This window comes from Urtica dioica, chromosome 3 (genome assembly GCF_054948205.1).
Source record: "Urtica dioica subsp. dioica isolate 48M chromosome 3, U.dioica_male_clone48M_v1_H2, whole genome shotgun sequence".
NCBI lineage: Eukaryota > Viridiplantae > Streptophyta > Magnoliopsida > Rosales > Urticaceae > Urtica > Urtica dioica.
Window position 1 is genome coordinate 5438458 of NC_142758.1, and position 15317 is coordinate 5453774.

Genomic DNA, 15317 nt, shown 5'->3' on the forward strand with positions numbered 1-15317 from the left:
TTGGTCGAGCAGGTCTGGGTCCGACAACACAAATGTCGACCGATCAGCCTCCGAAATATCGAAGATCTCTGAATGGAGTGGTCGCTCGTCCTCGGGATATTGTGGAAGGGAACCTGGAACCAAATAGAAAACATGTGAGGAAACCAGAACGAAAACCTGGCCCCAGTTCATCAAATAAGAATTCTGAACTAGAGTCACACCCAGTTCCGAAAACGAAGCCCGCATGGGGCACCTCTCATAAGAAGCGTTCCCTTCAACCCAAAAGAAATAGTCTTTCCAATTCTTCTGGCTGGTCGGAAGGCGGGTAACCACCTTAGACTGGTCATCATTGGCCCTAGTATAATAGTAACCATGCTGCCCTGGAGCCGACTTAAACGAGTAATACTGCGAAAAATCTTGCAAAGTGACAGGGCGATCATAGACTTTCGCCCATAACACGACCATCCCAACAAAAATCTTATACACGTTGGGGACGAGCTGAGTAGGGGAACAACCCAAGTCAGAAACGAATTGGGAAATTAGAGGATGCATTGGCAACCCTCCGATCACGTTCAAAATAGCCTTATTGAACGCTGTCTTCCCGGCAGGAGGCTGATCGGCCCTCTCATGTTCTAATGGTGCCGAGATAATAATGCCCTCAGCTATCTCAAACTCCTCCCTCAGCTCTTGTATATATTTCTCGGTAACCCGAGAAGTCCAAACCTTAGCCGAAAATTGACCCTCTTTCCGTTCAAAGACCAAGGCCTCGCCCTCTTCCTCTGGGAGATCGACCCCAAATGTCCTCCCACTCGGACCCGGAATGCCTTGAGAAGAGCCATCTCCTCGGTCTTGCGAAAGAGATAGGCTCGTTGAATCACGAGACTCCGACCCGCTCTCCCTCGAAGAAGCGGACGAAGACGATATCTCCACAACCATGGTATCCCTACACGACAGGGAAGACGAGTCAAAAACCTTTTTCTCGTTATCAACCCCCTCGGACTCAGGACTGAGATACACGCATGATTCATCGAAAGCCATTACAGGGCGGTCCCATCCTATCTCTGGAACATGGTACCAAACGCGACTCCTGAGGAAAGGAAATGAGGATCCATCCGACAAGATAACACTATCAGGATCAGGCTCCGACCGTCGAACGACGCGGGAGTCAAAACTCAGATCAGGACGCGCAAGTCCTCCCATAGCCCTAAGGAAGGTGAGAGACTAAGATCCCTAAAGTCCGAAGGGTCCGAATACGAGAAATAAAGGAAAATACAGATCACCGAATAATGATCTCAAAAATGTATCTGATCAATGATAAAAAAGCCTTACCCGCGAAATTGAAGGTCGGAAGATCCGAGCAAAAAGCGTGAAAGCTAAGAGCACAGTCTGAATAAGCAGATCAAGCCGAGAACGCTCCGAAGCAAAAATTTAGAAGAAAAAAGCAAAATGAAACCGAGAGTTGAGAAGAGGCCTTATATAAAGACCACATGAACGGCGAGGATTAAGCTTGTCCAAGAAGCCAAACACATCTGACCGTCGAAGCAAAGGACGCCACGGTTCAGCAATACCAAAAGACAAACGACGTCGTACGATGTCCTGCAAAAAAGAGAAGAATGTAGAATTCTACTCGGAACATCCCGAGACAAATAAGCAAAGATGAACACGGTCACGAATTAAACCGAAATAGTTCCTTACCATTTTTGCTAATAATACTAAGAAACTGGAGGGCAGCTGTTACGGGATAAATTAGTCAGACTCCGAGCAGGATAGTCGGACTCTCGAGCAGCGAGAAGAATCCAGCACCGAGCTCAGGTTAAGTAAACCCAAGGGCCATCCATTGAAAAGGAACGAACCGTTCATAAGTTAAGAACGAAACCCACCGATCAGAACTTCGGAGAGAAGAGAAGAACGTGGGTCAAAGACTAGTCAAAATCAATAGAAAACATGTTTCAAACTCTAAAACGCACACCTTGACGGTTCATGAACCATACGAAGAGTATTAACCGTCCACCTCAGCGAGAGGTAAGAGGCAGTTACCCAAAACCGTCCAGAACGTGGGACTGATCACCCCACGTTCCCCAGAATAACCGTCAAAGACACGACCGCGAGGCCACACCAGACAAGTATAAATAGAAGCTGCAGCACAGAACTAAGCACGAACTTTTTCACACATTTTCTTTCACTTGAAACCTCTTGAAAACACTGCTCTCTTGTATTAGATTCGTCTGTATAAAGAGAAAGTCTTGCCTAAATCATCTCTGTACTCGGAGCCCTTGTACTCGGAGTCTGTGTATTTTCGTGAGATATTGTTGTACTAATTGTACAGGTCAACAGACGGAGTCTGGACATAGACTGATAAATCGAAGACTTAGTTGAGTTCGAAGACTACTGACATTACTTAATCGAAGTTGACATCGTATTTTCAAAGCTTGACAGAACTCATTTAACTCAAGAACGGACTAAATCAAGCTTTTACTAATTTTGGTCAACAGAGGTCAAAACTCAACTGCTTGACTTTCACCGTGGACTTAGACTAAAAAGTCAATGTCGAAAAGTTATGAGAATATTTGAAGTTAAGAGTTTTAAGACATTTGAATTTGAAAAGAATTGAAGAATTCTCGTGAAGAACGAAATAATTGTTTTAGAAACGCTAAGTATAAATTCACGTGAGTTTGCATGAAAAACAAAAGTCATGCACATGAAAAACTTAGGGAAATAAGTCAGGAAATTCGGCTAAGTGTCACCTCGAATGAACAATACCCATTCGAGGCGACCAATGCCTTAAAAATATTTCTCGGCTGAAAGGTGAAGTGTAACCTCAAGATCGCTTGGCATGGTCGAGGTCGAAGTCACTATTTAGGTCGAGGTCGTCGTTCGAAGTCACCTCGCATGCGGCATCGAGATTAGGGTCAAAGATCACCTCCCTTCACTTCGCTTCGCTTCATTGCTCGGGTTGCTGAAGATGTGAGCTCGCCTCCCTAAAGGCTGCTCGGGTCGAGTCGAAGACCGCTTCGCTACTATGGTCGCTGAAGATGTGAGCTCGCCTCGCTAAAGGCTGCTCACTTCGAATGTTCGAGGCTAGAAAACGCGGATGAGGAACCCGATTGCGACATATCCAAAACTCGACGAAGATTGCATCAAAATGAAAAAGTCACAACAAGAAACTTGTCAGGAAGGGTCCAATTCCTTCAATTGAATCGTGACCTTTTATTGTTTTGTTCATCTTCGGAGTTAAAATGGACAAAACCCGCAGTTGAAAACTTAGGCAAATATTGAGCCAAAACTGAGAACTGGCAGCCTGACCCTTGGATGGAAATAAAATATTCTGATCAATCTGGACCAAACTGAGGAAAACTTACAACACAAAAGTTGTTCATAACTAACTCATAAACTGGAAAGGAAAATCCTTATGGTTTTTAAAACAAAACCGAGCATAACTTCTAAGGAATATCAACAAGAACTCAACTTCTCAAAACTATGTCCAGATCCATGCCTTCTCAAACATAAGCATACTTGAAATAAATCAACTCAACATAGAAATTCATCAAGGAAGACACATAGAACTGAGACTTACCTCTTGATGACTAATATGGAATTGAACTTGAATCTTCAAGCTTGTTTCTTCTTGAATCCGTCTGAAATTTCTAGAGAGAAAGGCTCTGATCTAGAGAGAGAGTGATTATGGCCGAATGAATTGAAATGTGAAGATTTGAATAGATATGGAGTACTTCACAAAAACTTCGGCAAATGAGCGGCTAGGAAACACTATTTGGAAATGACAAGATTAGTTCACAAAATGTCACTTCCACTTAATTGCCTAGCTTAACCACATGGCAAGGACTCTTAAACACTCGAGTTCTTCACCCTTCTCTCTTATCCACTCGGCAACTTGCTCAAACTATCTCAACGTCAACCTGGCTATCGGACGGTATTGGCACAACCGTGTCCGACAGCGAATCTTTCCGAGTCAAAATGGGAGGAAAATTTCCGGGACTTTAGGATGGCAGTTCCGTGCTATCGGCAATGGAATTTCCGTCGTCCGAAATAAAGCTTGACGGAAATAAGAGTTCCAAGCTTGAACCAGACTTTAATGGCAGACTAAGTTTTGGCGGTTGGATTTTACATACAACGGCCCAGATTATTTAAAAAAAAAAAAAACCAATTCTGACAAATCTGTGTGCTGCCCTGCCTTCCGTTGTCATCCTTCAAACCCCAAAGTCACTTCCGTCGATCCATGGAAATGAACTCGCCAGTTCCGTACCACACGGAACTCGGAATTTCCGTAGGCGCGCGGGAAGTCTTGGAAGCCCGTCCTTCCGTGTGCTTCCGTACCGAGAAGCCAGGATGATCTCAACGGGACCGGATTAATTGCAACAGTTGAAAATCGTAAAACTTAGCCTAACTTTTTACCGAATGATTACAACACTGCGAAATAAAATTGGTTTTCCTCAATTTTATTTTACATTATACCTCAATTACATATAAATAGGCCTCGTGCCAAGTTTCGTAATTTTCTGAGCTCGTTTAAGAAAATTTCAATTTTTACCGTATAGAAAAAACGTGAAAATTTTCAAACAGACTAGGAATGACTTGAAATTTTACGAGCGAGGTTAAATGTTTAAAATAAAATTTTCTATAATTTTATTTTATTTTTCTGAGGTCCAAAAATATTTTTCCCGAGACAGGGACCTATTTGCAAATATTTAGCATTTCCGGAGACCATTTTGCAATTATCCAAAAATTGTCCAACTCAAAATTTTAAACATGATTCTAAGATTTATAGGATTCAAATATTTACAAATATTACATAAGGTCACCAAAAAGTGCATTACGGCTCAACAGAGTTACCGAAGGAATATAACATAGATGAACTGTTATTACAACTTTTGCATGACTTTATGACTTTTATATTCATAATATATTTCCCTAAGATCGTTAGCATTGATCGAATTTCAAATTGGTTTTCAAGATGAAAAGTTGCAAATTAGTCCCTATATAATTGCAAAAGGTCCTTATCTCGGAAATTACCTTTCTAGAGATGAAAATAGTAAAATAATATTTGGAAATTATAATTTTATTATTTTAGCCAATCGTAAAAAAAATCATCTCATTCCAACTTTGTTTAGTATTTTTTGTTGAATTTTCGGTTCATTTTATTCTCTAACTTCTAAATTCTGAAACAAATAGTAAATGAGCTCGAAAAATTCTGAAATTCTGCACAAGACCTTATTTTATACTATAGAACTCATTGGTAAAATAAAATTGAAGTAACAATTCTATTTCGAAATGTCATTTTTCAAAGGCATTCAAAATGTCCTTTTTCAAAGGAATTCAAAATGTCATTTTTCAAAGGACTGACTAGAGTGCAAAAATCCTAACTTCAGGGACTAAAGTGTAAATTTGTAATAGTTGAAGGACCAGGTTGCTAAACTCGGATTTCTCTCTATCTCAGTATAGATTGATTTGTTCTCTTCTTGTTTCACATTTCAATTACGGCTGAGTGCAATTGGCTGCCTCCAATTACTCATCATTCCACTTAGTAGAGAGAAACTAATTTTGGTTTCATTTTGCTTCGGTTCTAAGACTTTGAGACCAAACTAAGTAACCTATCATCTCTCTCTCATCTATTCTCTCTAGCTACCATATTCAAGCTTATTCATAGCAAGAGAACAAGTCCAGAATTTCCATAAACCGTTAAGAAACCAGTCCACAAAACAGAATCCAAAACCTGCCTGTAGCAGGATTTTCAGTTTCTGTGCAGCCAAAAAATCAAGGTGAGTTTATACTTCCTTGTATTTTCATGGAGATTTGAGTGTCTCCTAAGCATCCTCTATGTTTATGCGACATGTATGAACAAGTTTCGTGTGCTTTCATCCAGCCGATTCTTCTCCCAAGCTAAACCTTTCACTGACCCGAAAATAGGGTAAGTTTCAAAAAAATTCAAAAACTCAGAAGGTGTTTTTAAGTTTGAATGAAAACTATGGTCATGTGATTAGTTTATATGCAATTTCTAGTTATTTATAACATGTTCAAGCTTCTAGCCGAGCTTTTCCTTTAGCGAATTCTTTCCCCGAGCTCAACCTTGGTTTTGAAGGCAGAATTCAAGGTAAAAGGCTATTGAACAAATCAATAGGTGTGTTTGGGTTCTGAGCTTATTCCAGTTGTTATGTTGTGTTTCTTAGCATCCTTGCAGTTATTAGGAACTTCTCAAATTAATTTGAGAGATAGCAAAGATCTCTAGAATTCCCCCGAGCTCAAGTTACCTCTTTCGAAAAATTGAGGTATATTTTTTGAAACCTAAGATTTCAATCTATTTTTTGGTGTTGCATGCATTTGTATGTGTATATAATTATGGGTCAAGCGGCTATATAGCCAAATAGAACTTAAGTTTTTGCAAAATAGCCATAGTTTGTCAATTATAAGCAAACTAGCCAAAGTAAGATTAATCTAGGTTGGATTAAATTTAATCACAACGAACTATAAAGACAGAATGTAAGCTTTATGAAGACTGGATTAAAATTAATCGAGGCAGGATTAAAGTCGTAGTACTCTCAATTGGCTATTTTGCTATATCTAATGAAACTATGGCTATTTTGCAAAAGTCATAGTTTGAATTGGTTATTTCATACCATTTTTCCTTGATATTACCAATAAACCCGGTGGTAAACAAGGAATGAATATATTTAGTTTTGACCCTATTTATGCTATTTGATGAATGTTATTACAGCAATAATTACAGTTTTATAACGCATTCATATCACATCCTAAAAAACCGCATTAAATTTATAAACATACTAATAATGGATGTTATATCAAGACTTTTTGTGCACATTCAATGACTTGATTTATAACTTGATACGTGAATTGATCATATGTATATTTTCTTAATTATGAATATGGTATTTCTTAACTTGCAGTATACATGTTTAAAATAGCTTGGATTCATTGAAAACATTTAAAAACCTTTAAACCTGAAAGTTACCATTTGTTCACAGTAGCAGAATTTTCGAAAACTCATTTTAAAGTTTGTCATTGATTTCCAGAGTGATTTCAAGGCTGTGCAAGTTTAAAATAACATATGATTGATGCCTATATAATTATAGGAAAAATGGTATGAAATAGCCAATTCAAACTATGACTTTTGCAAAATAACCATAGTTTCATTAGATATAGCAAAATAGCCAATTGAGAGTACTACGACTTTAATCCTGCCTCGATTAATTTTAATCCAGTCTTCATAAAGCTTACATTCTGTCTTTATAGTTCATTGTGATTAAATTTAATCCAACCTAGATTAATCTTACTTTGGCTAGTTTGCTTATAATTGACAAACTATGACTATTTTGCAAAAACTTAAGTTCTACTTTGCCCTAATATCAAAAGCTTATTAATTCCTCTGTTGTATTCACAATCGCTTTTATTATATTCATTCCTCTGTTTATTTTCCTCTCTTCTTTATCTCTCTCGGAAAAGAAAAACGCAGACTGTGAAAGAGGGAGATAGCAACGGAAGTAAAATGCCTGACAACGCCTGACCCACTTCCGACGTCCCTGTCCCGCTTCCGAGACGTGGCGGAAGTCCTTTTGCCGTCACCGAAACTCACGGTACACGGTAGTACCGTGAGGCACACGAAACAGACGGAAGAGCTTCCTTCCGTGATTCTGCCGTCCGTCAAGCCAGCATGAGACCAAACTGACGCTTTATTCATATTTCTCTCGTCTTATATTCTGAGCGGCGCTGAAATTTTATTTCCATTATTTAAATCGCTCTATTTTAAGGAACTCTTTCATCTTCACCACAACCAAAAACCCTCTCACCCAAATCAATGGCCTCCAGCGATGCTCCGATCTCCTCCGACAACGAGAAGTACGGGTTTCAGCGGTTGGAGACGAACTCCGCCACCCTCGCCGGCACCGTCGCGCGTACGGGCGCCACGTGTTCCTCTGCTACAAGACTCCCGAGGCCTGGCCTTCTGACGTTGAGTCCTCCGACGCCGATCCGCTTCCCAAGCTCCTCGCATCCGCTCTCAACTCTCGCAAGAACGATATCGCCGTCATGGTTCGCTTTTCTTGAAAGAGAGAAAAATTGGTTTTAGGATTTTTTTGTGAGTTTATTTTTTATTTTTGCTGCGATTTGGTAGACGAAACTGACGATCTGCGAGGGACGCGAAGGAACAGAATTTTTGGACGGAGATGTGTTGGTTTTTCCTGATATGATCAAATACAGGTAAAAGAAGAAATATTTATTTTGTTAATGTTATGGGTTTTTGTAATAACTGCAATTAAGCTTTGAAGTTATGCAACTTTGAAGTTGATTTTGTTAGGTGTGCGTTTAAAAAATGTTTGTATCTTGATTCTTGAATACTCTTGCTGACCTAGACCTGATTTTCGTGCTGGCAATGATTTTTCCTTTTACTACTATTTTCTATTTGATATGTGTGAAATAACCGCGCTCTAGTTGATAAAAGATGATGAGTAGTAATAAAACATTTGTTTTTTTTTTTTTTTTTGGTTTAATCATGCCGTTGAGAGTCTAAGGTTTATCTGTTTCTTTGTTGAAGGAGCCTGAAAGAATCGGATGTCAATAGCTTCGTTGAGGATGTTGTCGTGAATGGCAAGACTTGGGAATCTGGAGTGAAGGAGGAGTTGACCGGCCGACGGTTTGTATTTGTCTGCTGCCACGGCAGCCGGGATCAGAGGTGTGGTGTTTGTGGACCGATTCTTATCAAAACGTTCCTTCAGAAGCTCGAATATCGGGGGACATTTTTTCCCAAGTCCGTGCATGTGTGTGCTTGTTCTCACATTGAATGCGACAATAACGCTGGAAACTTGATCATCTTTAGCGCACATGAAGACTGGAAAATTGCAGGTCATTGGTAAATTACGGATTGTCACAAGTTTTTATTTTGAAATTGGTGATGTTCGACATTTTGTGGGGATTCGAGGATTTTTCCATATTCGATGTAGGTATGGCTATGTCACCCCGGATGATGTATCAAAATTGATTGATCACCATATTGCGGGACGTGGACGTGTAAAACGACTCTGGAGGTTTGTGAATTCACGGGTTTTTGAATTTTTAGCTTTTATAGGGATTTTTGTTTGATGCGAGTCGCGACCGCTAGTTATTCATCATTAAGACATTGATATTCACTTATTTAACCAGAAATATCATCTCTAAGATATGGTTTTTGTTATATGATAATCTGCGTCTTATTTATTTTGTCATTCCTATTGTTATAAAATTAGTGACAGCGAAATAAATTACAAAGCAATAGAACACATAGATTAACGTGGAATACCCTTGACGGGAAAATAAATCTCGGGTAAAATTCACTTTCAAAATACTAGTAACAATATCATGGTCGAAAAAGTCAGAGACTGATCCAATGCTAGCTTTCGGTTTCTGGTAAACAGATGTTTCTCAATCTCATCTTTATTAATAAAATTCTTCGTTTCTTTAAAAAAAGCAAAAAAAAAAATTCCTTTTAAAAAATTACAGTAGATGTGAAAATTAAACTACGCGAATTGAGAGAAACTTTGGGGTTGGCCAAAGAGAACTCGGGTCACCCAACTATAACACGTATTACGGCCCCTCTTTGAAGTGTCTAGGAGTTTCTGTCGTATGGAATCATAGTTGACTTTGATTCGTTACAGGGGTAGAATGGATGCGACTCCCGCGGAAGATGAAAAAGCTAAAGAACAGAAGCTTCCGAGCAACAAGGAAAGCTTGGCAAGTTGTTACCAGGGCAGTAATGGCGGCGGGATCACTAGCTGCAGAGACCCAAGGTTCGACGAGAACAGCAAAACCGAAGAAAAGAATCTCGAAGCGTCGTCGTGTAGCAAACAGGTATCGGTGTGCCAGCCCAAGAGTTGGGTCGGAGCGTTGGTCGGGGCTGTGGCGACCATGGGAGTAGCCTATATCTATTATAGGAGGTCTCGTTGGAAAAAAAAATCTATATAATACATTATTATCAAATTTGCTTTACGCTGCTCTATTTGTTTGGTAGGGAGATTAAGAATTATTAATCTATGTTTGGTTTGGGAGAACATGAAATTACTACAACTTGTATCATTCCTAGTTACTGTTTTGGGGAAAAAATTGTAATATTTTTAAATGCATCTTTTGTCATTATACTCTAGTCTGGTATTTTAGAATTGTTTAGCTTTGCATATGATAGAAACGTCTTCGTTGCGGAATAATTCGCTTTACATGCTATTTTTTTTTATTATTCTGTTTTTTCTGGAGATTTGTTTGTTTGTTAATGAGGTGGGATTTTAGGGTTGAAATATCGATACTGATGAGAATACTGAGGGCTTGATTTTACTGATATTACTAATGGGGCTGTGGCTGTGGCTGTGGCGACCGTGGCAGTTACAAGGTTTTCTAGTTTGTTTTACCCTGATCTCTTTGTTTGGTAGGGAAGATTAAGAATTATAAATATATGTTTGGTTTGGGAAGAACTTGAAACTTGTCGAGGTGGCGATTTTACGGGCTAGTTGAAGGGCAAGAGGTAAGCTGTTGTTGATGGCCAAACTGTAATTTGAGTAGCTTACCATTTGCCGATGGAAAAATCGACGGGCAAACTAGGAAAAACCGTCATAGTTTATATAGTTTACTTATATCAGGTTAATATATATAATTGTTTTTTATCCTTACGTTTTTTTTGTCATTTGTAACATTAGATATTATATATATATATATATATATATATACACTCATTGCAATTATTTTTTTTTGTATAAATAAAAGTTATTTTATAAATTTATTAAGTTAAAAAAAATTATTAAGTTTATATATATTAAATTTATAAAAAAAAATTAAGTGATTAATATAAAGTTAGATATGACTTATTTTATTTATAGACTTCTACTACTAATTATATTTTTACAATATATTCTAATTAATAAAAATCAATTTATAATTATTTTAAAATTTAAAATTATTATTATTATTATTATATCCCATAAGAAGAAATTGTTGATTATAGTCACTTATCCCAAACCTTTTAGCAAAATACTCCCAATTTGAAACTTATTAGAATTATATCCTTATTTCTAAATATACCATTATTTTTCAAATATAAAAAATATAACTAAATTACTAACAACAACAATATTTTAATACTCATATATTAATGCTAAATTTTTTATATATTTTAATAATCATATGACTAAATACTAATTTTTTTTATATATATTTTTAATACTTATATGACTAAAATACTAAAACTTTTAAAATGAGGGGTATTTTGCTAAACAATTCCTCAAATGGGGTATAAGGCTACTAGATCCTATATATATATATATATATATATATATATATATATATATATAATAGAATATAATTTTTTTTTAATTCTTATTGATTTTGTTGTCGTGTGTAAAGTTAGATATAACTTTTATTTTATTTATAGACTCGTTCTAATTATTTTTTATTTTTTTATTTTTAAATAAAAGTCATTTTATAAAATTTTTAAAGTTAAAACAAATTATTAAATTTACATATAAAAATGAAGTGATTAATCTAAAGTTAGATATGAATTTTATTTTATTTATAAACTTATACTACTAATTATATTTTAATTAATAAAAATGATTTTTAATTATTATTTTTGAAATTATCATATATATATATATATATATATATATATTGATTTTTCATTCTTATACGATTTGTTGTTTTTATTTCTAAAAAAGTTGTGTTGTAGTTTGTTTAATTAAAAACAAATTGGGGACTGCAAGAATCGAACACAAAACCTTTTGGTCAGAAAAGACACAAGGTTTAGGCGGTAGCCATCATGCCATACAATATTTTTCAAATTTTTGCATTGTTTAATATATATCGGCTAAAATTCGTTAAAACGGCAAAAGTAACGGCAAATCGGCAAAATCGGCGGCAACAGAGACACGGCAACCATTTTGGACTGCCGGCTATGAACGGTAAACGGCAAGCCAGCAAACCGCGATATTTAATTCCTTGGAAACAACTACAGGTTGTCTACTTGTTAGTTATTGTTTTGGGAAAAAAATAATTTGCAAATATTTTCAAGGAAAAAAAATACTTTTGTCCCCCATGTTTTTTGGGTGTATTGAGTTTAGCCCCCAATATTTTAAAATGCAACACTGTAGTGGTAATAAAAATGTCAATGCCCAACCCTTGTTTCAGCCCGATTAGACATGGTTCAATCTCGTTTAAAGATAAATAAAATAAGTTTGAGTAAGGCCCATCTATCTCCAAGCCTATTTATACACGGAATAACCAAATACCTCGAAACAACAAAAGGCCCATTTATGTCAAACCCGAGAAAAATGATTCTCACATCGAATCCTTCATCGCCTTGAATCATTTGTCACTTCGAATCCTTCGTCACCTCGAACAAAGCTCGAAGGCGCTCTTTTCTGAGCTTGAATCAGTTTGATTTCTTCTAGAAGATTTAATAACGATAAAATCGTAATAAAGGCAGCAACGTCAAGTTCAAATGATTATCAGCCTTTATGTCCCGATTAAAGGTGCGTATATACTCTCATTCACATTGAATGATGTGTTCACAAATCATTCAAACGTTCAAATACCGGTCCTATAAATACCTCATGTTTCAGCTGAAAAAGGATAATCGAATACATTATATACATTATTTATTTTCAAACTCCTTCTCTGTCTCCCAGATTCTGTCTTAATCAATCTCAGAAATCATCACCACATTCTCTCACGAAAAACATTCTCAAAATATTCCTACAAATTCTGCCTCTTTATTTTTCTATTTACTTATTTAAATTTGTGGATTGTTTACTGACTTGAGCGTCAGATAGCCTTTAATCGCCAAACCCATGGCGTTTTTGGGCTTTTAACGTTCTTTTGTGTGTGTGTGTGTTTGTTTCAGAGCAATCGGTGCCCAAACAAATTCAATCAATTGAAGATTCAGCATCTACAATTTGGCGCCCACCGTGGGGACCTGATTGACAACTGAACATCACACACCGACGATAATTCATGCTAACAAATGGACATTCTCTAAAATCTTTACACCTTTTTATTTACATTCAATTCCGTTCTTTTTACGACTAACAAATGGCCGTCGAGAACGCGCATTTTCTTATTGCATTGGAAGAACTCGAGGCTAGAATGGACGCCCGACACACAGTTATCGAGGAAAGATATGCTCAATTGCAGGAAGAAAATACCACATTGAAGACCGAGATCGAAAAGTTGACAGCCGCGTCGACAATAACCGGATCTGCAATGCCCAACAGATTCCGTCGGGGCCAATTCCCATGTGCCACCTCGAGACACCTGGAACTCGAGATTCGGAGGCCAGAGAAGAACCTCACGACGAGGAGGAGGAAGAAGAGGAAGAGGAAGAGGAGCAGGACCCTAATCCTGATGAAGATTCGGCCCAACGGTTCGAGCGTTACAAGGAAGCTGATGCAGCTCCCGCAAAACTTCCGCCAACAATTTTGCAAACTCTCCCTTCATCGAATCAATCGGCTTTGCAAAAATGCCAAGGAAATTCGTCCTACTAAACATGAGGCTGTACTACGCATCTCAGAGAAGCCTGCCCTTGCAAAGGTTTTGATTCCAGTCTAACCGAACCAGCTTTGCAGTGGTATACCAATCTTCCCAACTACTCCATCGCCAGCTTCGCACAACTCAACGACGTCTTCGTTGAACAGTTCGCGAGCAACCGAAAGATCAAGAAGCAGTTGGATTATCTCTATACGATCGTTCAACGCCCCGGCGAGACGCTTTGAGGGTTCGTGGCAAGATTCAGCAAGGAGAAGGTGTCGATCCCAAACTGCAACATGGGCACTGCCATTTCCGCCTTCCGTAAGGGACTCAGACGAAGTTCCAACCTCTATAAAGAGCTGACGAAACATCCATGCAGAACGATGGAGGATGTCCTCGAGAAAGCTTGGGCCCAGATCAAATAGGAAGAAGACGAATTCCACGATGTGATCACGGAGCGACCACGTTAAGAAACGAGGAGGCCGCCTCGTTCGGAGAGACAATGATCTGATTCGAACCTTTGAATCGAAAGATCTCAAGTTACGACCTCGGATCGAAGACACCAATCATCACGACCCTTGTGATCAACACCCTACGAAAGAAGAATGCCCGAGTACAATCTCTACATCACCCCAGCTGAAGTTATACAATTTATGAAAGACATGGGCTAGAACGTCCGTTGGCCAGCCAAACCAAAGATAAATGGGGCCCACAAAGACCGATCGAAGTTATGTGATTTCCACAACGATCACGGACACAAGACTGACGAGGTGCTTCGTCTCGAAGTCCTCGACCTTTTAAAACGAGGACATCTCATCGATCTCCTAACTAACAAAGGGAAGGAAACATAGTAGCGAGACCAACCTTGCGAAGCCGCCCCGGCTCTCCCCGTTCCTCCTCGCATCGAATGCATCATCAACTGCATAATAGGCGGGTCAGACGTAAGCAGAATCAACATCTCCCAGGCTTGGAGGCACACTCAGACAACAACGCACGCCGAAAAGCGCTGACCAACACAACTCGAACGAGAGCCGACAGTCCTAAGTTTCAGCAGCTCAGATGCAACAGAGCTTCACCATCCGCACCACGACGCTCTGACAATTTCCCTGACCCTTGCAAACTGTCTCACAAAAATAATTCTCGTCGACAACGGGAGTTTAACGAACGTCATCTTCTTCGACGTTCTGAAAGAAATGCAGATCCCCGAATAAAGCATCATGAGAAAGGTTACAACCCTGATCGGCTTCAGCGGCGAGCAAAAATTGACCATAGGCGAGGTCATATTACCGGTATATGTAGAGGGGATCAACCAGCAAACCAAGTTCGCCGTTATGAACTGTTGATCCTCTTACAACATGATCCTCGGAAGGCCTTGGATTCATGACATGCAAGCACTGCTGTCACGACCCGACGAAAATCAGGCTGTTTGCTTTACTGCCTGTTATGGTTGTATTTGAAAATCTAGTCTATATTTTTTTTTTCTTACTGTTTACTATAGGGTTACATCGCTGCAGTTTACCACTTTTATGATTGTTAAAATATTACATTGCGGAAAATAACAAACATAAATACATACATACATACTTATTTTATAGAATAAACTTAGTTATTACAAACCATTAAAACCGTGGTAAAACCTTTAATTACTTATATTACATATTACAAAATATTTATAATGTTATTGTATATGTGAATGAGCCCTTGTGCTTCTACTATCTATGTGGCCTACACAGGTCATCATCCGCACACTATGATTCCTTTTGATAAGTTTCTACTGGTCCATTTTTGTCACGACCCGCCGTTACTTAGAACGCCGTGATCGCGACTAAATC

The 15317-nt window shown here is 38.3% G+C and overlaps 1 pseudogene across 1 annotated transcript; it reads left to right on the top strand.

Annotated features, from left to right (window-relative positions):
* The first annotated feature begins 7442 nt into the window (after positions 1-7442).
* LOC149402219 (altered inheritance of mitochondria protein 32-like) lies at positions 7443-10183 on the top strand (annotated as a pseudogene). Its single transcript, XR_016295992.1, has 5 exons — positions 7443-8037; positions 8120-8205; positions 8540-8854; positions 8946-9029; positions 9636-10183. The product of XR_016295992.1 is annotated as an altered inheritance of mitochondria protein 32-like (transcript).
* The last annotated feature ends 5134 nt before the right edge of the window (positions 10184-15317 follow it).